General features: G+C 38.3%; 1 protein-coding gene and 1 pseudogene across 1 annotated transcript in view; both read right to left on the bottom strand.

The window, feature by feature from the left end:
- PLCXD3 (phosphatidylinositol specific phospholipase C X domain containing 3) overlaps positions 1-17705 on the bottom strand; it is a 182311-nt gene that overhangs the window by 121215 nt on the left and 43391 nt on the right. The gene's annotated exons all lie outside the window — the stretch shown is intronic.
- Positions 5509-5945, bottom strand: LOC103072919 (uncharacterized protein C1orf53 pseudogene; annotated as a pseudogene).

Genomic DNA, 17705 nt, shown 5'->3' with positions numbered 1-17705 from the left:
CTGCTGAACTGTACTTAAAATATTGAAAATGTGGACAGATGTGTCAGGTGCACAGGTAGTACACATGTGTCTTTCATCTTCTGTTAGTATATATGCTATAGACTGAATGTTTGTGTCCCCACAAAAATTGTATGTTGAAAATTAATCCCCAATGTGATTGGAGGTGGAGTTTTAGGGGGTGATTAGATCATGAGGACAGAGCCCTCATGAGTAGAATTAGTGCCCTTATAAAGAGGCCCCAGAAAGTTCCACCGTGAGGACACAGTGAAAAAACAACCATCACGTAAGAACCAGGAAGCGGCTTCTCACCAGACATCAGATCAACACCTTGATCTTGGACTTCTCAGCCTCCAGAACTGCGAGAAATAAATTTCTATTGTTCTAAGCCACCCAGCCTACAATATTTTGTTATAGTGCCCCTAATGGACTAAGACACATAGATCATTAGATTTACTTTTTTTTTTAACTTAAAGAAACTTTGGAGTGATGGCTATGAAATTCCAGCATGGAAATTCCAGGGTTTATTCCAACTCATCAACATTTAGAACAAAGTGCCTCCTGTCACATTGAAAAAAACCAAGCAGTTTATGTATGCTTCCACTTTAATGCCATTGTACTCTGGGTAACCAAGAAATGAAATGTGTTTCCACACAAATAATTCTACCTAGTGAGTCCTCATTACTCTGCAACAATTGAAAGATTCATTGCTATATTTATGACAGATTTATAAGATAAAATTTTATAATGTATTTATAAAATTTTATGTATTTATAAAATATGTATTTTATGTATTTATAAAGTTTCATTTGAAATCTTTGATAATTAGATTTTATGTATTATCATTAACAAGTGGCTTACAGTGCTGGCATCCAAAATAAAGCAAATTTTCCTTTCCACCAACTTGCCTCTTTATTGGCTTTTGAGCGGCAAGCAGCCAGACCCCACTTTCAGTTACAGCAGGAGCATGCTTGTCATATTCAAGGAGTGGCAAGCAGGCCAGGGTGGTCTAGTGGAGTGAGCAAGGGAGAGAACGATACAGAATGTAAGAATAGGAGATGAGGTCAAAGAGGTGTGGGATGGGAGGAGGCAACCATGCAAGGCCTTGTAGGCATTAGAAGGACTTGGGCTTTTACTCTAAGTGAGATGGAGAGCCATTGTAGGATGTCGAGCAGATCAGTGACCTGCTCAAACTTAAATCCTTAAATCCTATAAAGTGTTCTGCATTCTGGAAGTAATTTAGAATTCTTGCTTATGAATCTGTAAAATTATTTTTTTTAATATATTTATTTATTTATTTATTTTTGGCTGTGTTGGGTCTTTGCTGCTGCACGCGGGCTTTTCTCTAGTTGCAGCCAGTGGGCTTCTCATTGTGTGGCTTCTCTTGTTGCGGAGCATGGGCTTTAGGCACACGGGCTTCAGTAGTTGTGGTGCACGGGCTTAGTTACTCCTCAGCACGTGGTATCTTCCCGGACCAGGGCTCAAACCCGTGTCCCCTGCATTGGCAGGCAGATTCTCAACCACTGCGTCACCAGGGAAGCCCTGTGTAAAATTATTGAAACTATTCTTTGATTGTTTAGGAATTGTCAATTTTTTTCCTTGTTGCTGTTGTCACTGCCTAAATATTTTGTCTTTGATCAAAGGGATTATAACAAGTTCTGGGCTCCATTTTCTGTATATGATTAATTTTTTAATATTTTATCAGCAAATGCACTTAAAATATTCTCAGTAGTATCAAATCTTTATCCCCTAACAATTGGTTTGTTATTTTCTGAAAGGACCAAAAGTTGTCTGGACTACACCTACATTCTCCATTTGAAATGGAAAGTCAAACTATATAATACAGTTTGGTATTATATTGGTTTATTGGTAAATAAACTAAGCAAAATATTCCTTCCAGATATTGGAACAGACTTTGCTATATAATCTATAAGTTTACTCAACAGACAAAACCAGAAAAGGTACATTAGTGTGTTATGCATTGAAAATGAAGAGATTAGGATTCTGTTAGAGAAGCCTGGAGGAACTGTGTAACACACGACTGAAATAATTTCCTTTTTTTTCCTGTATCCTACAAAAGATCAGGAAATTATCACTCCTACTTCAAAAACCTGTAAAAGAGGAGGAGGAATAATGTGATTTTTTAAAAGTAATAACTCTCCATTAAATCACTGCAATCTGTTTCACATATATTTGAGGATTAATTTTCTCTCCTCCATAAAATGTACAGCAAAACCATGGTAGTTTCTTTCTTTCTAAGACACTGGGTTACAGGAGCATTTTTCGTCACTGCCTCACTTGTTAACCTACACTGATATTTCTACTTTCATCCTTATTTTTACAGTATTTCAGGGGTGTCTCATCATCTTTCAAATGATTAAGTGATAAGACAATCGAGAGAGAGAGAAAGGGACGTTGACACCAGTCACAGTAGTTGCTTGAATGTGGGAGAACAAAGCAACTTCTGCTCCCAAATCATAGCAGCTGACCAATTCAGTCAGAACCCAACTGGCTTCACACCAACACCCAATTAGGTTCACACCAACACATCAGCGTCCCACTCCCATCACAGGGACAACTCTTTAGAAGTTGAGTCGTGATAATTTAGTCTCCCATATTTCTGTTTTCCATTAACAGAATCAATTTTAATTTAGGTATCAAATCCACTGAAGAAGTAGGTACCTCATATTCGATAACTTTGTTCTATCCACAGCCCTGAGAAACTCCCAGGAGCCTAAGAGAGCCTCAGGATCACATATGGTGACTCCAGGCAGTAGGTGTCACACCCCTGCAGAAGACACATCCAGTTACAAGAATCACCATATTCAGGAAAGCCCAAAGATTTGATGTCCACATCAGGTATGTAGAGTTTCCACTAGCAAGATCCAGTTTAGAAATCCAGGGTCATTTTATCATAAGCAATTTTGCTTAAAAACATGGTTGACATTTTACCCTGATCAGGTTTGTGGGGGAACAAAGTAGTGAAGTTAACTAAAGGGCAGATCCTGACATGGCAAAGGAAATGGGGTATGAGCAGAAGTGTGGTTTTGAACATATTTGCAACACCTGTGAGACAATCTAATGGCATATTGGCAGTTGCATAGTCCTGGAACTCAGATGAAAGATCTTGACTGGAAATATAAATTTGGGAGTTATTTGCATATAGGTAGTGTCTCATCTAGAGTGAGCATATAGAGTAAAAGGAAGAGAGGGTACAAGACAAAGCCTAAATCTAATATTTAGAAATCAGAGTAGAGGAGGGCTGAGGAAGAATGACTCAAGAGGTAGGAGGAAAATCCACGATAGTATCATGTAGCAGAAGCCTGAAGAATAAACTGTCTTCTTAAAGAAAGATGATGTGCTCAACTTTGTGAAATAATGCTGAGATGCCGATTTTAAAATTTATGGTGAATTAGAATGAGCATTTTTAGCAGAATGGTGAGGGCAGCAGCCAACTGATTAGAGTAGGAAAAAGAATGGAAAGTGAGAAACTGGAAACAACATGCATAGAACTCTGAGCAAACCTGGCTTTGAGGAAGGTTTATATATTGTGTATCTTATAACCAATTGTATAAAACAGCTGTGGTCTCATCTAAACACCAGTCCCACCTAAAAAAGAACTTGTCATATTGTACTTGCTCCTGCTGCTATGAGATTCACATTTCTGGTATTTGTCTTAGTGTTACCTTTCTATCTCTAATACGTGTTTGCAACTTCTTAGGGATCTTTCCAGGGCTTGCTTTCTGGATGCCAAGACTCCATGTTTTCCCCAGAATTTAAATAACCACAATACAAGGCTTATATTCCTGGCCATGGCAGGTGTCCCTGTACTGCTGTAGCACTATTAGCTGTAAGCTTCTCTGAATTGTGCATTGGCATTAACCACTATTAGGCTTGGTTTTCCTTGGGCTTCCTTCTTTTCCACCCATCATAGCATTCACTTTCAGAGCTACCTGCCTCATTGGATACTTGTCCTGTCAAAAGCCCATACGTTTTGGGTCATCGTGTCTCCATTGTCATTTGTTTCTAGGTGTTTTTTGATTTCCTCTTTGATTTCTTCAGTGATCACTTGGTTATTAAGTAGTGTATTGTTTAGCCTCCATGTGTTTGTATTTTTTACAGATCTTTTCCTGTAATTGATATCTAGTCTCATAGCATTGTGGTTGGAAAAGATATTTGATACGATTTCAATTTTCTTAAATTTACCAAGGCTTGATTTGTGACCCAAGATATAATCTATCCTGGAGAATGTTCCATGAGCACTTGAGAAAAATGTGTATTCTGTTGTTTTGGGGTAGAATGTCCTATAAATATCAATTAAGTCCATCTTGTTTAATGTATCATTTAAAGCTTGGGTTTCCTTATTTATCTTCATTTTGGATGATCTGTCCATTGGTGAAAGTGTGGTGTTAAATTCCCCTACTGTGAATGTGTTACTGTCAATTTTCCCTTTTATGGCTGTTAATATTTGCCTTATGTATTGAGGTGCTCCTATGTTGGATACATAAGAATTTATAATTGTTATATCTTCTTCTTGGATCGATCCCTTGATCATTATGTAGAGTCCTTCTTTGTCTCTTCTAATAGTCTTTATTTTAAAGTCTATTTTGTCTGATATAAGAATTGCTACTCCAGCTTTCTTTTGATTTCCATTTGTATGGAATATCTTTTTTCATCCTCTTACTTTCAGTCTGTATGTGTCTCTAGGTCTGAAGTGGGTCTCTTGTAGACAGCATATATATGGGTCTTGTTTTTGTATCCATTCAGCCAGTCTGTGTCTTTTGGTGGGAGCATTTAATCCATTTACATTTAAGGTAATCATCAATATGTATGTTCCTATTCCCATTTTCTTAATTGTTCTGGGTTTGTTATTGTAGGTCTTTTCCTTCTTTTGTGTTTCTTGCCGAGAGAAGGTCCTTTAGCATTTGTTGTAAAGCTGGCTTGGTGGTGCTGAACTCTCTCAGCTTTTGCTTTTCTGTAAAGGTTTTACTTTCTCCATCAAATCTGATTGAGGGCTTCCCTGGTGGCGCAGTGGTTGAGAGTTCGCCTCCCAATGCAGGGGACACGCGTTCGTGCTCCAGTCCAGGAAGATCCCACATGCCGCGGAGGGGCTGGGCCCGTGAGCCACAGCCACTGAGCCTGCACGTCCGGAGCCTGTGCTCCACAACTGGAGAGGCCACAGCAGTGAGAGGCCCACATACGGCAAAAAATAAATAATAAATAAATAAATCTGAATGAGATCCTTGCTGGGTAGAGTAATCTTGGTTGTAGGTTTTTCTCCTTCATCACTTTAAATATGTCCTGCCAGTCCCTTCTGGCTTGCAGAGTTTCTGCTGAAAGATCAGCTGTTAACCTTATGGGGATTCTGTTGTGTGTTATTTGTTGTTTTTCCCTTGCTGCTTTTAATATGTTTTCTTTGTATTTACGTTTTTACATTTTTTTTTTGGATTAAGGTTTTATTTATTTTTTTAATAAGGCTCAATTAGATGGAGAACAGAAATGAAATTCTTCTCAAACATAAAAATGTGAATTGAGTTGCTTCTTTTTGGATGGATCTTTAACATTGACTTCACCATATGGACAGTGTCTGCTGGTAGACCCGCAGCATCTGTCTCTCTGCAAGTGGGCCAGCCGGGTGAGCACCATGTAGCCGGTAGCTGGGTCCACGAAGTTCAGCCGGCCAGCCGCGGAGGCAGCTGTGTGAAGCTCCGATATCCTCTGCTCCGCCGCTATTAACTCTTTGCTTGCCGGACGCCTCGCTGTTCCCTCCGGTCAGCCCTGTGAGTCGGGCCCAGAGCCGCCATGGTCTCCCTGTGAAGAGGAGCAGAGGGTGAAGCTGAGGCGCTGTCAGAACCCTCTCCGACCTGGGGTGGTTCTGGCGGCGGAGCAGGGGACGGCTGCCTCCAGAGCGTAGCGCCCACAGACGCCGGAACCTGCCAGGCTGCCATGACTGCCGCCTGTGGGAGGTGGGGCCAGTTTTGACAGTTTGATTAATATGTGTCTTGACATGTTTCTCCTTGGATTTATCCTGTGTGGGACTCTCTGTGCTTCCTGGACTTGATTAACTATTTCCTTTCCCATATTAGGGAAGTTTTCAATGATAATCTCTTCAAATATTTTCTCAGTCCCTTTCTTTTTCTCTTCTTCTTCTGGAACCCCTATAATTCGAATGTTGGTGCATTTAATGTTGTCCCAGAGGTCTCTGAGACTGTCCTCAGTTCTTTTCATTCTTTTTTCTTTATTCTGCTCTGCAGTAGTTATTTCCACTATTTTATCTTCCAGGTCACGTATCTGTTCTGCCTCAGTTATTCTGCTATTGATCTCATCTAGAGTATTTTTAATTTCATTTATTGTGTTGTTCATTGTTGCTTGTTTCATCTTTAGTTCTTCTAGGTCCTTGTTAAATGTTTCTTGTATTTTCTATATTCTATTTCAAAGATTTTGGATCACCTTTACTATCATTATTCTGAATTCTCTTTCAGGTAGACTGCCTATTTCCTCTTCATTTGTTAGGTCTGGTGGGGTTTTATCTTGCTCCTTCATCTGCTGTGTGTTTTTCTGTCTTCTCATTTTGCTTATCTTACTGTGTTTTGGGTCTCCTTTTTGCAGGCTGCAGGTTCATAGTTCCTGTTGTTTTTTGGTGTCTCTCCCCAGTGGCTTAAGTTTGTTCAGTGGGTTGTGTAGGCTTCCTGGTGGGGGGGACTAGTGCCTGTGTTCTGGTGGATGAGGCTGGATCTTGTCTTCCTGGTGGGCAGGTCCACATCTGGTGGTGTGTTTTGGGGTGTCTGTGGGCTTATTATGATTTTAGGCAGCCTCTCTGCTAATGGGTGTGGTTGTGTTCCTGTCTTGCTAGTTGTTTGGCATAGGGTGTCCAGCACTATAGCTTGCTGGTCGTTGAGTGAAGCTGGTGTTGAGATGGAGATCTCTTGGAGATTTTCGCCGTTTGATATTATGTGGAGCTGGGAGGTCTCTTGTGGACCAGTGTCCTGAAGTTGGCTGCCCCACCTCAGAGGCACAGCACTGACTCCTGGCTGCAGCACCAAGGGCCTTTCATCCACACAGCTCAGAATAAAAGGGAGAAAAATTAGAAAGAAAGAGGATAAAATGAAATAAAATAAAGTAAGAAAAAAAAAAGTTATTAAAATAAAAAAATAATTATTAAGAAAAAAAAATTTTTAAAGAAAAAAAAAACATGGACTGATAGAACCCTAGGACAAAGGGTGAAAGCAAGCTATACAGACAAATCTCACACAGGAGCATACACATACACACTCACAAAAAGAGGAAAAGGGGATAAAATTATAAATCTTGCTCTCAAAGTCCACCTCCTCAATTTGGGATGATTCGTTGTCTATTCATTTATTCCACAGATGCAGGGTACATCAAGTTGATTGTGGAGCTTTAATCCACTGCTTCTGAGGTTGCTGGGAGAGATTTCCCTTTCTCTTCTTTGTTCTCACAGCTCGAGGGGCTCAGCTTTGGATTTGGCCCCGCCTCTGCGTGTAGGTCACCTGAGGGCATCTGTTCTTCGCTCAGACAGGATGGGGTTAAAGGAGCAGCTGATTCTGGGGCTCTGGCTCACTCAGGCTGGAGGGAGGGAGGGGTGCGGAGTGCGGGGTGAGCCTGCGGTGGCAGAGGATGGTGGGACGTTGCACCAGCCTGAGGGGTGCCGTGCGTTCTCCCAGGGAAGTTGTCCCTGGATCACGGGACCCTGGTGGTGGCAGGCTGCACAGTCTCCCCAGAAAGGAGGTGTGGAGAGTGACCTGTGCTCCCACACAGTCTTCTTGGTTGTGGCAGCAGCCTCATTAGCATCTCATGCCTGTCTCTGGGGTCTGCGCTGTTAGCCACGGCTTGCACCCATCTCTGGAGCGCCTTTAAGCAGCACTCTTAATCCCCTCTCTTTGCACACCAGGAAATAAAGAGGGAAGAAAATGTCTCTTGCCTCTTTGGCAGGTCCAGACTTTTCCCCGGACTCCCTCCTGGCTAGCCGTGGTGCAGTAACCCCCTGCAGGCTGTGTTCATGCCGCCAACCCCAGTTCTCTCCGTGCGCTCCAACCGGAGCCCGAGCCTCAGTTCCAGCCCTGCCCGCCCTGGTGGGTGAGCAGACAAGCCTCTTGGGCTAGTGAGTGCTGGTTGGCACGGATCCTCTGTGCGGAAATCTCTCTGCTTTGCCTTCCGCACCCCTGTGGCTGTGCTCACCTCCGCGGCTCTGAAGCCAACTGTCAAAAAGCAGTTCTAAGAGGGAAGTTTATAACAATACAATCCTACCTTAAGAAACAGGAAACATCTCGAATAAACAACCAAACCTTGCACCTAAAGCAATTAGAGAAACAAGAACAAAAAAACGCCAAAGTTAGCAGAAGGAAAGAAACCATAAAGATCAGATCAGAAATAAATGAAAAAGAAATGAAGGAAATGATAGCAAAGATCAATAAAACTAAAATCTGGTTCTTTGAGAAGATAAACAAAATTGATAAACCACTAGGCAGACTCATCACGAAAAAAAGGGAGAAGACTCAAATCAATAGAATTAGAAATGAAAAAGGAGAAGTAACAACTGACACTTCAGAAATATAAAAGATCATGAGCGATTACTACAAGCAACTCTATGCCAATAAAATGGACAACCTGGAAGAAATGGACAAATTCTTAGAAGTGCATAACCTTCCGAGACTGAAGCAGGAAGAAATAGAAAATATGAACAGACCAAACACAAGCACTGAAATTGAAACTGTGATTAAAAATCTTCCAACAAACAAAAGCCCAGGACCAGATGGCTTCTCAGGCGAATTCTATCAAACATTGAGAGAAGAGCTAACACCTATCCTTCTCAAATTCCTCGAAAATATAGTAGAGGAAGGAACACTCCCAAACTCATTCTACAATGCCACCATCACCCTGATACCAAAACCAGACAAAGATGTCACAAAGAAAGAAAAGTACAGGTCAATATCACTGATGAACATAGATGCAAAAATCCTCAACAAAATGCTAGAAAACAGAATCCAACAGCACATTAAAAGGATCATACACCATGATCAAGTGGGGTTTTTCCAGGAATGCAAGGATTCTTCAATATATGCAAATCAATCAATATGATACACCATACTAACAAACTGAAGGAGAAAAACCACATGATCATCTCAATAGATGCAGAGAAAGCTTTTGACAAAATTCAACACCCATTTATGATAAAAACCATGCAGAAAGTAGGCACAGAGGGAATTTCTTCAACATAATAAAGGCCATATACGACAAACCCACAGCCAACACCATCTTCAATGGTGAAAAACTGAAATCATTTCCACTAAGATCAGGAACAAGACAACGTTGCCCACTCTCACCACTCTTATTCAACATAGTTTTGGAAGTTCTAGCCACAACAATCAGAGAAGAAAAGGAAATAAAAGGAATCCCAATCAGAAAAGAAGTAAAGATGTCACTGTTTGCAGATGATATGATACTATACACAGAGAATCCTAAAGATGCTACCAGAAAACTACTAGAGCTAATCAATGAATATGGTAAAGTAGCAGGATACAAAATTAATGCACAGAAATCTCTGGCATTCCTATACACTAATGATGAAAAACGTGAAAGTGAAATTAAGAAAACACTCCCATTTACCATTGCAACAAAAAGAATAAAATATCTAGGAATAAACCTACCTAAGGAGACAAAAGACCTGTATGCAGAAAATTATAAGACACTGATGAAAGAAATTAAAGATGATCCAAATAGATGGAGAGATATACCATGTTCTTGGATTGGAAGAATCAACATTGTGAAAATGACTCTACTACCCAAAGCAATCTACCGATTCAATGCAATCCCTATCAAACTACAAATGGCATTTTTCACAGAACTAGAACAAAAAATTTCACAATTTGTATGGAAACACAAAAGACCCCATATAACCAAAGCAATCTTGAGAACGAAAAACAGAGCTGGAGGAATCAGGTTCCCTGACTTCAGGCTATACTACAAAGCTACAGTAATCAAGACAGTATGGTACTGGCACAAAAACACAAAGATAGATCAATGGAACAGGATAGAAAGCCCAGAGATAATCCCATGCACATATGGTCACCTTATCTTTGATAAAGGAGGCAAGAATGTACAGTGGAGAAAAGACAGCTTCTTCAATAAACGGTCCTGGGAAAACTGGACAGGTACATGTAAAAGTATGAGATTAGATCACTCCCTAACACCATACATAAAAATAAGCGCAAAATGGATTAAAGACCTAAATATAAGGCCAGAAACTATCAAACTCTTAGAGGAAAACATAAGCAGAACACTCTATGACATAAATCACAGCAAGATTCTTTTTGACCCACCTCCTAGAGAAATGGAAATAAAATAAACAAATGGGACCTAATGAAACTTCAAAGCTTTTGTACAGCAAAGGAAACCATAAACAAGACCAAAAGACAACCCTCAGAATGGGAGAAAATATTTGCAAATGAAGTAACTGACAAAGGATTAATCTCCCAAATTTATAAGCAGCTCATGCAACTAAATAACAAAAAAACAAACAACCCAATCCAAAAATGGGAAGAAGACCTACATAGACATTTCTCCAAAGATGATATACAGATTGCCAACAAACACATGAAAGAATGCTCAACATCATTAATCATTAGAGAAATGCAAATCAAAACTACAATGAGATATCATCTCACAGCAGTCAGAATGACCATCATCAAAAAATCTAGAAACAATAAATGCTGGAGAGAGTGTGGAGAAAAGGGAACACTCTTGCACTGCTGGTGGGAATGTGAATTGGTACAGCCACTATGGAGAACAGTATGGATGTTCCTTAAAAAACTACAAATAGAACTACCATATGGCCCAGCAATCCCAGTACTGGGCATATACCCTGAGAAAACCATAATTCAAAAACAGTCATCTACCAAAATGTTCATTGCAGCCCTATTTACAATTGCCAGGAGATGGAAACAACCTAAGTGTCCATCATCGGATGAATGGATAAAGAAGATGTGGCACATATATACAATGGAATATTACTCAGCCATAAAAAGAAACGAAATCGAGTTATTTGTAGTGAGGTGGATCAACCTAGAGTCTGTGTGGCACATATATACAATGGAATATTACTCAGCCATAAAAAGAAACGAAATTGAGTTATTTGTAGTGAGGTGGATGGACCTATAGTCTGTCATACAGAGTGAAGTAAGTCAGAAAGAGAAAGACAAATACCGTATGGTAACACATATATATATGAAATCTAATAAAAGAAAAATGTCATGAAGTACCTAGGGGTAAGACAGGAATAAAGACACAGACCCACTAGAGAATGGACTTGAGGATATGGGGAGGGGGAAGGTAAGCTGTGACAAAGTGAGAGAGTGGAAGGGACATATATACACTACGTAAAATAGATAGCTAGTGGGAAGCAGCCGCACAGCACAGCGAGATCAGTTCGGTGCTTTGTGGCCACCTGGATGGGTGGGATATGGAGGGTGGGAGGGAGGGAGATGCAAGAGGGAGGAGATATGGGAACATATGCATTAGTATAACTGATTCACTTTGTTATAAAGCAGAAACTAACACACCATTGTAAAGCAGTTATACTCCAATAAAGATGTAAAAAACAAACAAACAAAAAAACGAATACAAAAAAAAAAGAAAGACAGTCATTCCACAGAACCCTGAAAAAGCATAAGATTTAGAAGCACAAGTATCATGGAAGATGCAATGAGGAGACAAGCTGGAAATGAAGGGAACATTAGTCAAAACTCTATGAATCAGAGTAGTTAGGTCTCTTCCTTCCTCCCATACAGCTGGGCAAGGTTTCCACCCCCCAGTGGAGGAAGAACAAAGACTGCTCTGGAGGAATGAATCTAGGAGGGGCATGCGTATGGAGGAAACTGAAGGTGGGAAAATGTCACTCAACAGTGGGAATCCCAGCTCCCTTACTGGTCTAGTTCCCCTAATGTTAGAAACCTAAACAGACAAAAGACTAGAATATTCTTTTCTGGATAACCTGCAGAGCTTCTGAGAAAAAAACCAATAAATTCTTCCACAAAACGAGCAGGGAAGATGTCTACCTCGGTGAACAGACGTGCTACCATCTGATCACCTTGGAGTGAATCCTAAGAGTTGATAAATGAACTTCATCCCTAAGCCTCCAACATATATCATCATCATCATCATTATCATCATCAAACTTACAATAAATCTCTTTGCTCTTTCATTTGTAAATATGAGTGGACATCCAAGATGACCAGATATTTGAATGAAGCCTCCAGCATGAAAGAGAGGGACTCAAAACAAATGAGAAAAGGAATTTCTAAGGACACAGACTAATAGACTTTATATTGTAAAGAAACAGATAAACAAACAAACAAAAAAACAGGAAGGAAACTAGTAAAAAAGCAAAAAGGAAAATTTTGGAGTCCTAAAAACATAAAGTTTATAGATTGAAAGGGCCACCAATTACCCAGCAAAATGAATGAATAAAAGGAAATCATCATCAGAGGTCAAAACTCTAGAGATAAAGAGGTGTTCCTAAGAGGTTACAGAGGTTATTTACAAACAGGTCATACACCGGAAGTCAAATGACATTTTATTTCTTAAAAGTAACATTGATGCTAAAAGATAATGCTTCCAAAATTCTTAGTTAAAACAAAATTCCATACCTAGCTAATATATCAATCAATCATGAACATAATATAATGACATTTTCTGACATGCAAGGATTCAAAGCTTTACCCTCTAAATAACTCTTTAATATGTAATGAAGACATATCTTGAGAACAAGAGGCCGTATACTAAAATGATTAAGGCACAGATCCTGGAATCAGAATCCTGGGTTTGAATATTGACTCTTCCACTTTCTAGCTGTGTGCCATTAAGAAAACTAACTGCTACATACCTCAATTTCCTCATCTGTAAATGGAGATAATAATAATACCTTACTCATGAGCATTCAGTGAGTCCTTGCATGTAAACAGTGACTGGCACAAAATAAATGCTACATAGTAACATTATTATCTTTATAATATCATGGAAGATATGGACTTAGTACACAGGATATAGGAAGTTTATCTATCTATATATCTATCATCTATCTATCTATATTATATATATATATATATATATATATATTTTTTTTTTTTTTTTTTTTTTTTTTTTTTTTTTTTTTTACACAGGGTCAGAAATGGTAAGTCCAGATAACAGCTGCACATCAAATCTACAGAGTAATCCATATTAGGGCATGAGATTGGAGGGCTCAGGAATGAGGTGTCCAGGTAAAACTGGACCTGATGCACTGTTTGGAAATGTGAGCATTTAGAAAAAATATCATAAGCAAGTGACAAATCTTTGTATTTGGAACACAGTAGCCATAAGCATAAAGAAAACAAAAACTTTAAAAAATGCAACCTTTAACTTTAGTAAAACAAAAAAAACTTTATGAAATATAATCATATCATTACTTGGCTTAGTAGTAAAAAATAGTTACCTAGTCATAGGAATGTAAATAGCAGCTAAACGATTTAACCAAAAATGGTAATATAATTATAATGAGAGAACAAGGGGTGGAGATGGGAGTCAGTAGGAGTCAGTGAGTAAGTAGTCCTCAAGTATACTATACCAAAAAAGTCAAAAGATGGTGACTAAAACCGACAAATCAGTAAGTATCAATATAAGGTTATTATTTAGAGATAAGGAGGTAAATACCATAAAATGTAGCTTAAAAGAAGTTAAGAGTGGTTTTTCTCTACAAAAAGGGACAGGATGGGGACAGGAGACTTCCACTTTTCAGTATAAGCTTTTGTACTATATAATTTTTAGCTATTACTTTGTTTACAAAATTATCATAAAACAATAAAGTAAAAATTGAAAACAATAACTGAAGAGAAAAATGGCATATAAAAATGCATACATTCATTCAAACATTATTGAACCCCTACCACAGGCCAGACATTTTAGATCCCGAGTGTGTTAAAATGCATAAAATGATCCTAGGCTTAAAAAGCTCACACACTAGCAAGGAGATTCAACAGAAAATCCTTAACAGGAGACCGTTTCATAAATGTGATGATAGGAAATGAATAAAGTATTCCAGAGAATAGGTGACAAGTCCATCTGCTCTTCCCAGGCAGGTGAATTTTTTAAAACAATGTTTTGAATAGATAATACACACACCTTACAAAAGTCGAAATATCTAAAATGACATAAATGGTAAAATTTAAATCTCCCTCTCATCCCTGGTCTCCAACAAATTTTCACCTCCCAAGGGCTAATGATTGTTACCAATTACTGTGTATTTTTCCAAAGATAACTATGCATTCTGAGCATATATATAAATATACATTCATACATAAGCATTAAAAATATTCTTGAATACAAATGGCTGCACATAATACAGATTTCTTCATGGTAGTTTTCATTTAAAATACTGTGAAGATCATTCCACATTGGACCTATAGAGCTGTCTTAGTATTTTTTTAATGCTTGCAGAGTATTTCATTGTAACATAAACTATTTAAACAGACACCCTCCTGATAGATATCTAAGTCGTTTCCAATGTTTTACTACTGCAAACAATGCTGAAACATCTTAGTATCAATACATATATCACTTTGCAAATGTACAAGCATATCAGTAGGATACATTCCTAGAAGTGGACTTCCTAGGTAAAAGCAAGTCTCAAAGTGAGTTCATACTGAGAGTGACAGTTAACCTAATGTCAGATTTTAATTGGATAACTTAAGTGAACACCTGCAACAAACCTACATGGACTTCAATAAAATGAGTTTGATCTTGAATCTAGTTGAATCAATAGGTAGGAACATTTTGTAAAGCACATCTTTAAAGATAAATGAAACCCATCTCTATTTCACTAACCAAGGTTTTGATATTGAGATTGACCTTCAACTTGCCCACAGGATTTAATCTCTCAGTTATAACCCAGGTTAAATACCAATATGATTATTTGTCAGACCTAAACATGGTCTTTCCTATTACTACATATAGAAATATTTGTCAGCAAAACCAAAATGTAGTAGGGCACTTCCCTTTCACATTGCTTTACTTCTTGTTGCCCTCTCTATATAGCTGTGTTTGAATGATTATCCCATCTCCTTCACTATTCAGGTGACAACCAAGACTCCAAGCCCCCAGGGCTAATCTCAGAACAATGCCACAAAATTAAAACCTGGATCTACTTCTCACTTAAAATGTAAGTTGCTAAATATAATGAGTTCACAACTGAAAGTTTCAAATCAAATGATATACTTAAGCAGGTCTCTGCATAAAGGATGCCTTATCTGGTTACAAAAGATTTACTTTTGTAGCAGTTTGTTTCTTAATTTTTCAAACTCAATGCTTCTGCCATTCTGTACATTTTAGGAACAGGCAGTTAATTCTGTAAGCACCACTGACTGCATCCAAGTTGCCCTGACTGGTTTCTGAACCATTTGGTAAGTAGAGTGTGGTCTAAGAATTAAATAAAGCATTTATTCTCTTCATTGTCTAATTAAATACCATTTTTCTTATGACCTAATATTTCCTTGCCTACAAAACTGAGTAAGAGATTTAAGATGATGAAGAAGCATATAAACTATGTTAAATTGTACATGATAGAATTGGAAATGGCTATATTATTGAGTTTTCACCCAAGTGGATTTCTTTAAAGTCCTCAAATAATTAAAGCAGATTCTTAAAAAGAAAATAATTAAACAATCTAGACCATAATTGCTATATAGTAAAATAACATGAATCTCATTCCAGGATAGGCAGGCCGTGTCACTCTCTTTCTGAGAGATGACATTGCAATGGCCTAAAGCTCTGCCTTTTAAGAAGCAGTGAAGGTTTGGAGGTTATAATTTTGTCAGAAAAGCACCACATTATTAGAGAGTTGATGATCTTTAGCTTGGTACCAATTTCTCAATACTCAGGAGATTCATTAGCTGACCAAAGAAGGAAAAACTGTTCATTGCAGATACTAATGTATTCATAAGTTAAATCTCTATGATTAAGAGATAATTGGTTTATTAAGTATAAAGAACAGAATAATTTTTTTGTTTTCCTTTAAGAACATATGTGTTTAGAAAAAACTCATGATTGACCCAAATATCAGCATCAAGATTGTGGATAATCCAAAAAAATAAATGAAACTATAAGCCTCTTCTATCTCCTTAACAATTTGTATGCTATTTTATGCCAAATATTTATTTTTAAATGTTTTACTCTCTAAAGCATTTTCTATTGTCTAAAAATATCTGTACATGAAGGAAAATATTCCGGATGGCTGGAGAAAATCTGCCTAGTATTAAAAATTAGCATCTAAAGTAGCCATAAAGTGGAAAATGCATTGGCGGGTAATTGAAGATTAACAATATTGCAACAGAATAAAAGAGGAACTTTGACATCTTGGGTCTTTAATGAATCAATTTAGAGACACTGGGGTTTCTACAGCACAAAACAAAGTAATGACTTACTCCCTCATACAAAGCACAATAAATGTGTGATAGTAAATTTATCATCCTTTCTTGGTGCCAGTTGTGAGCAATACAATGACGGAACTGGTAGTAGATCCATTCCATATTCAGCTTTCCTTAGTAGGGAGAAGGGCATAGAATGAAAGAGTCCGCAGAAGTAAACTTGTCAACTACTACTGTACAATAATTTGGATGTCACCTTCAGTGGAAACTTGGAGCAAAATGTCCCTTCTTCTTTGTTAATTTCAAACAAATCTGTAAAGTTTTAGAAGTACATGAGTATGAGTATCCTCCACTATCATGGGAATTCTGTACATCAGGATGACATTGTCTCTTGTGTTTGGACCTCTCTAAGTATCTCTTTGGCCAATAAGGCATAACACTCAAGAGATTCCTGGGAAGATCATATTCTTAATTGCTACAGCTTGACAGTTGGAATTAATGACATTTTCCCATGTGGTTATATGGGTGTGTAATGATTCATAACACACAAATATATCCACAAAAGATCATGCCATTTCTGCAATCCTCTGAAACTTTCTCTTTATCTCTCTTTGCCTCCTGGTTAATCTGCTGCGAATAAAATATACTGTTTTGTGGGCTCATTCTCTGCCAAGAATTATGTAAGCCTAATACATTATCTCATTTTAATCCTCCCCACTTTGGGAGAGTATGCAGAAACAAGTTAACTAGGCATCTTGAGTTTTATTCTTTGAAAGGCCTACATACAAATTTCACACTTGACTGGCATCTAGGAACTTGGATTTCAGGAGGGTTCCCACCATTTCTAGAACTGATAAGAGTAGCTCCCTGTGCCTAAATTGTTTGTATAAACAATACGGTTTATGTTGAACACCTGCTTTCCTTCTGGGTGTCTAGAGCTTGATACATGCCAGGCAGAGGACACTTACATGATCAGCCTCTAATCAAAACCCTAGGTACTGAGTCTCTTATATACTTCCCCGATTGGCAACATCTCACATGTGTTGTCATGACTCGCTGAGAGAATTAAGCATGTCCTGTGTGACTCCAGTAGGAGAGGACTATTGGAAGCTTGTGCCTGGTTTTCCTAGACTTTGCTCTATGTGCCTTTTCCTGTTATGATTTTTAGTTTGTATCCTTTCACTGTAGTAAATCATAGCTGTGAGTATCACCATATCCTGAGTCCTGTGATTCTTCCTAGTGAGGCATTGAACCTGGGGTTAGTTTCAGGGAACCTGACACAGAGAATAAGTA

The sequence above is a fragment of the Lipotes vexillifer genome, unplaced genomic scaffold (genome assembly GCF_000442215.2).
Source record: "Lipotes vexillifer unplaced genomic scaffold, Lipotes_vexillifer_v1.1 scaffold434, whole genome shotgun sequence".
Classification (NCBI taxonomy): Eukaryota; Metazoa; Chordata; class Mammalia; order Artiodactyla; family Lipotidae; genus Lipotes; species Lipotes vexillifer.
Note: the sequence above shows the minus strand (reverse complement) of the source record. Positions and strands in the feature narration are given on the sequence as shown.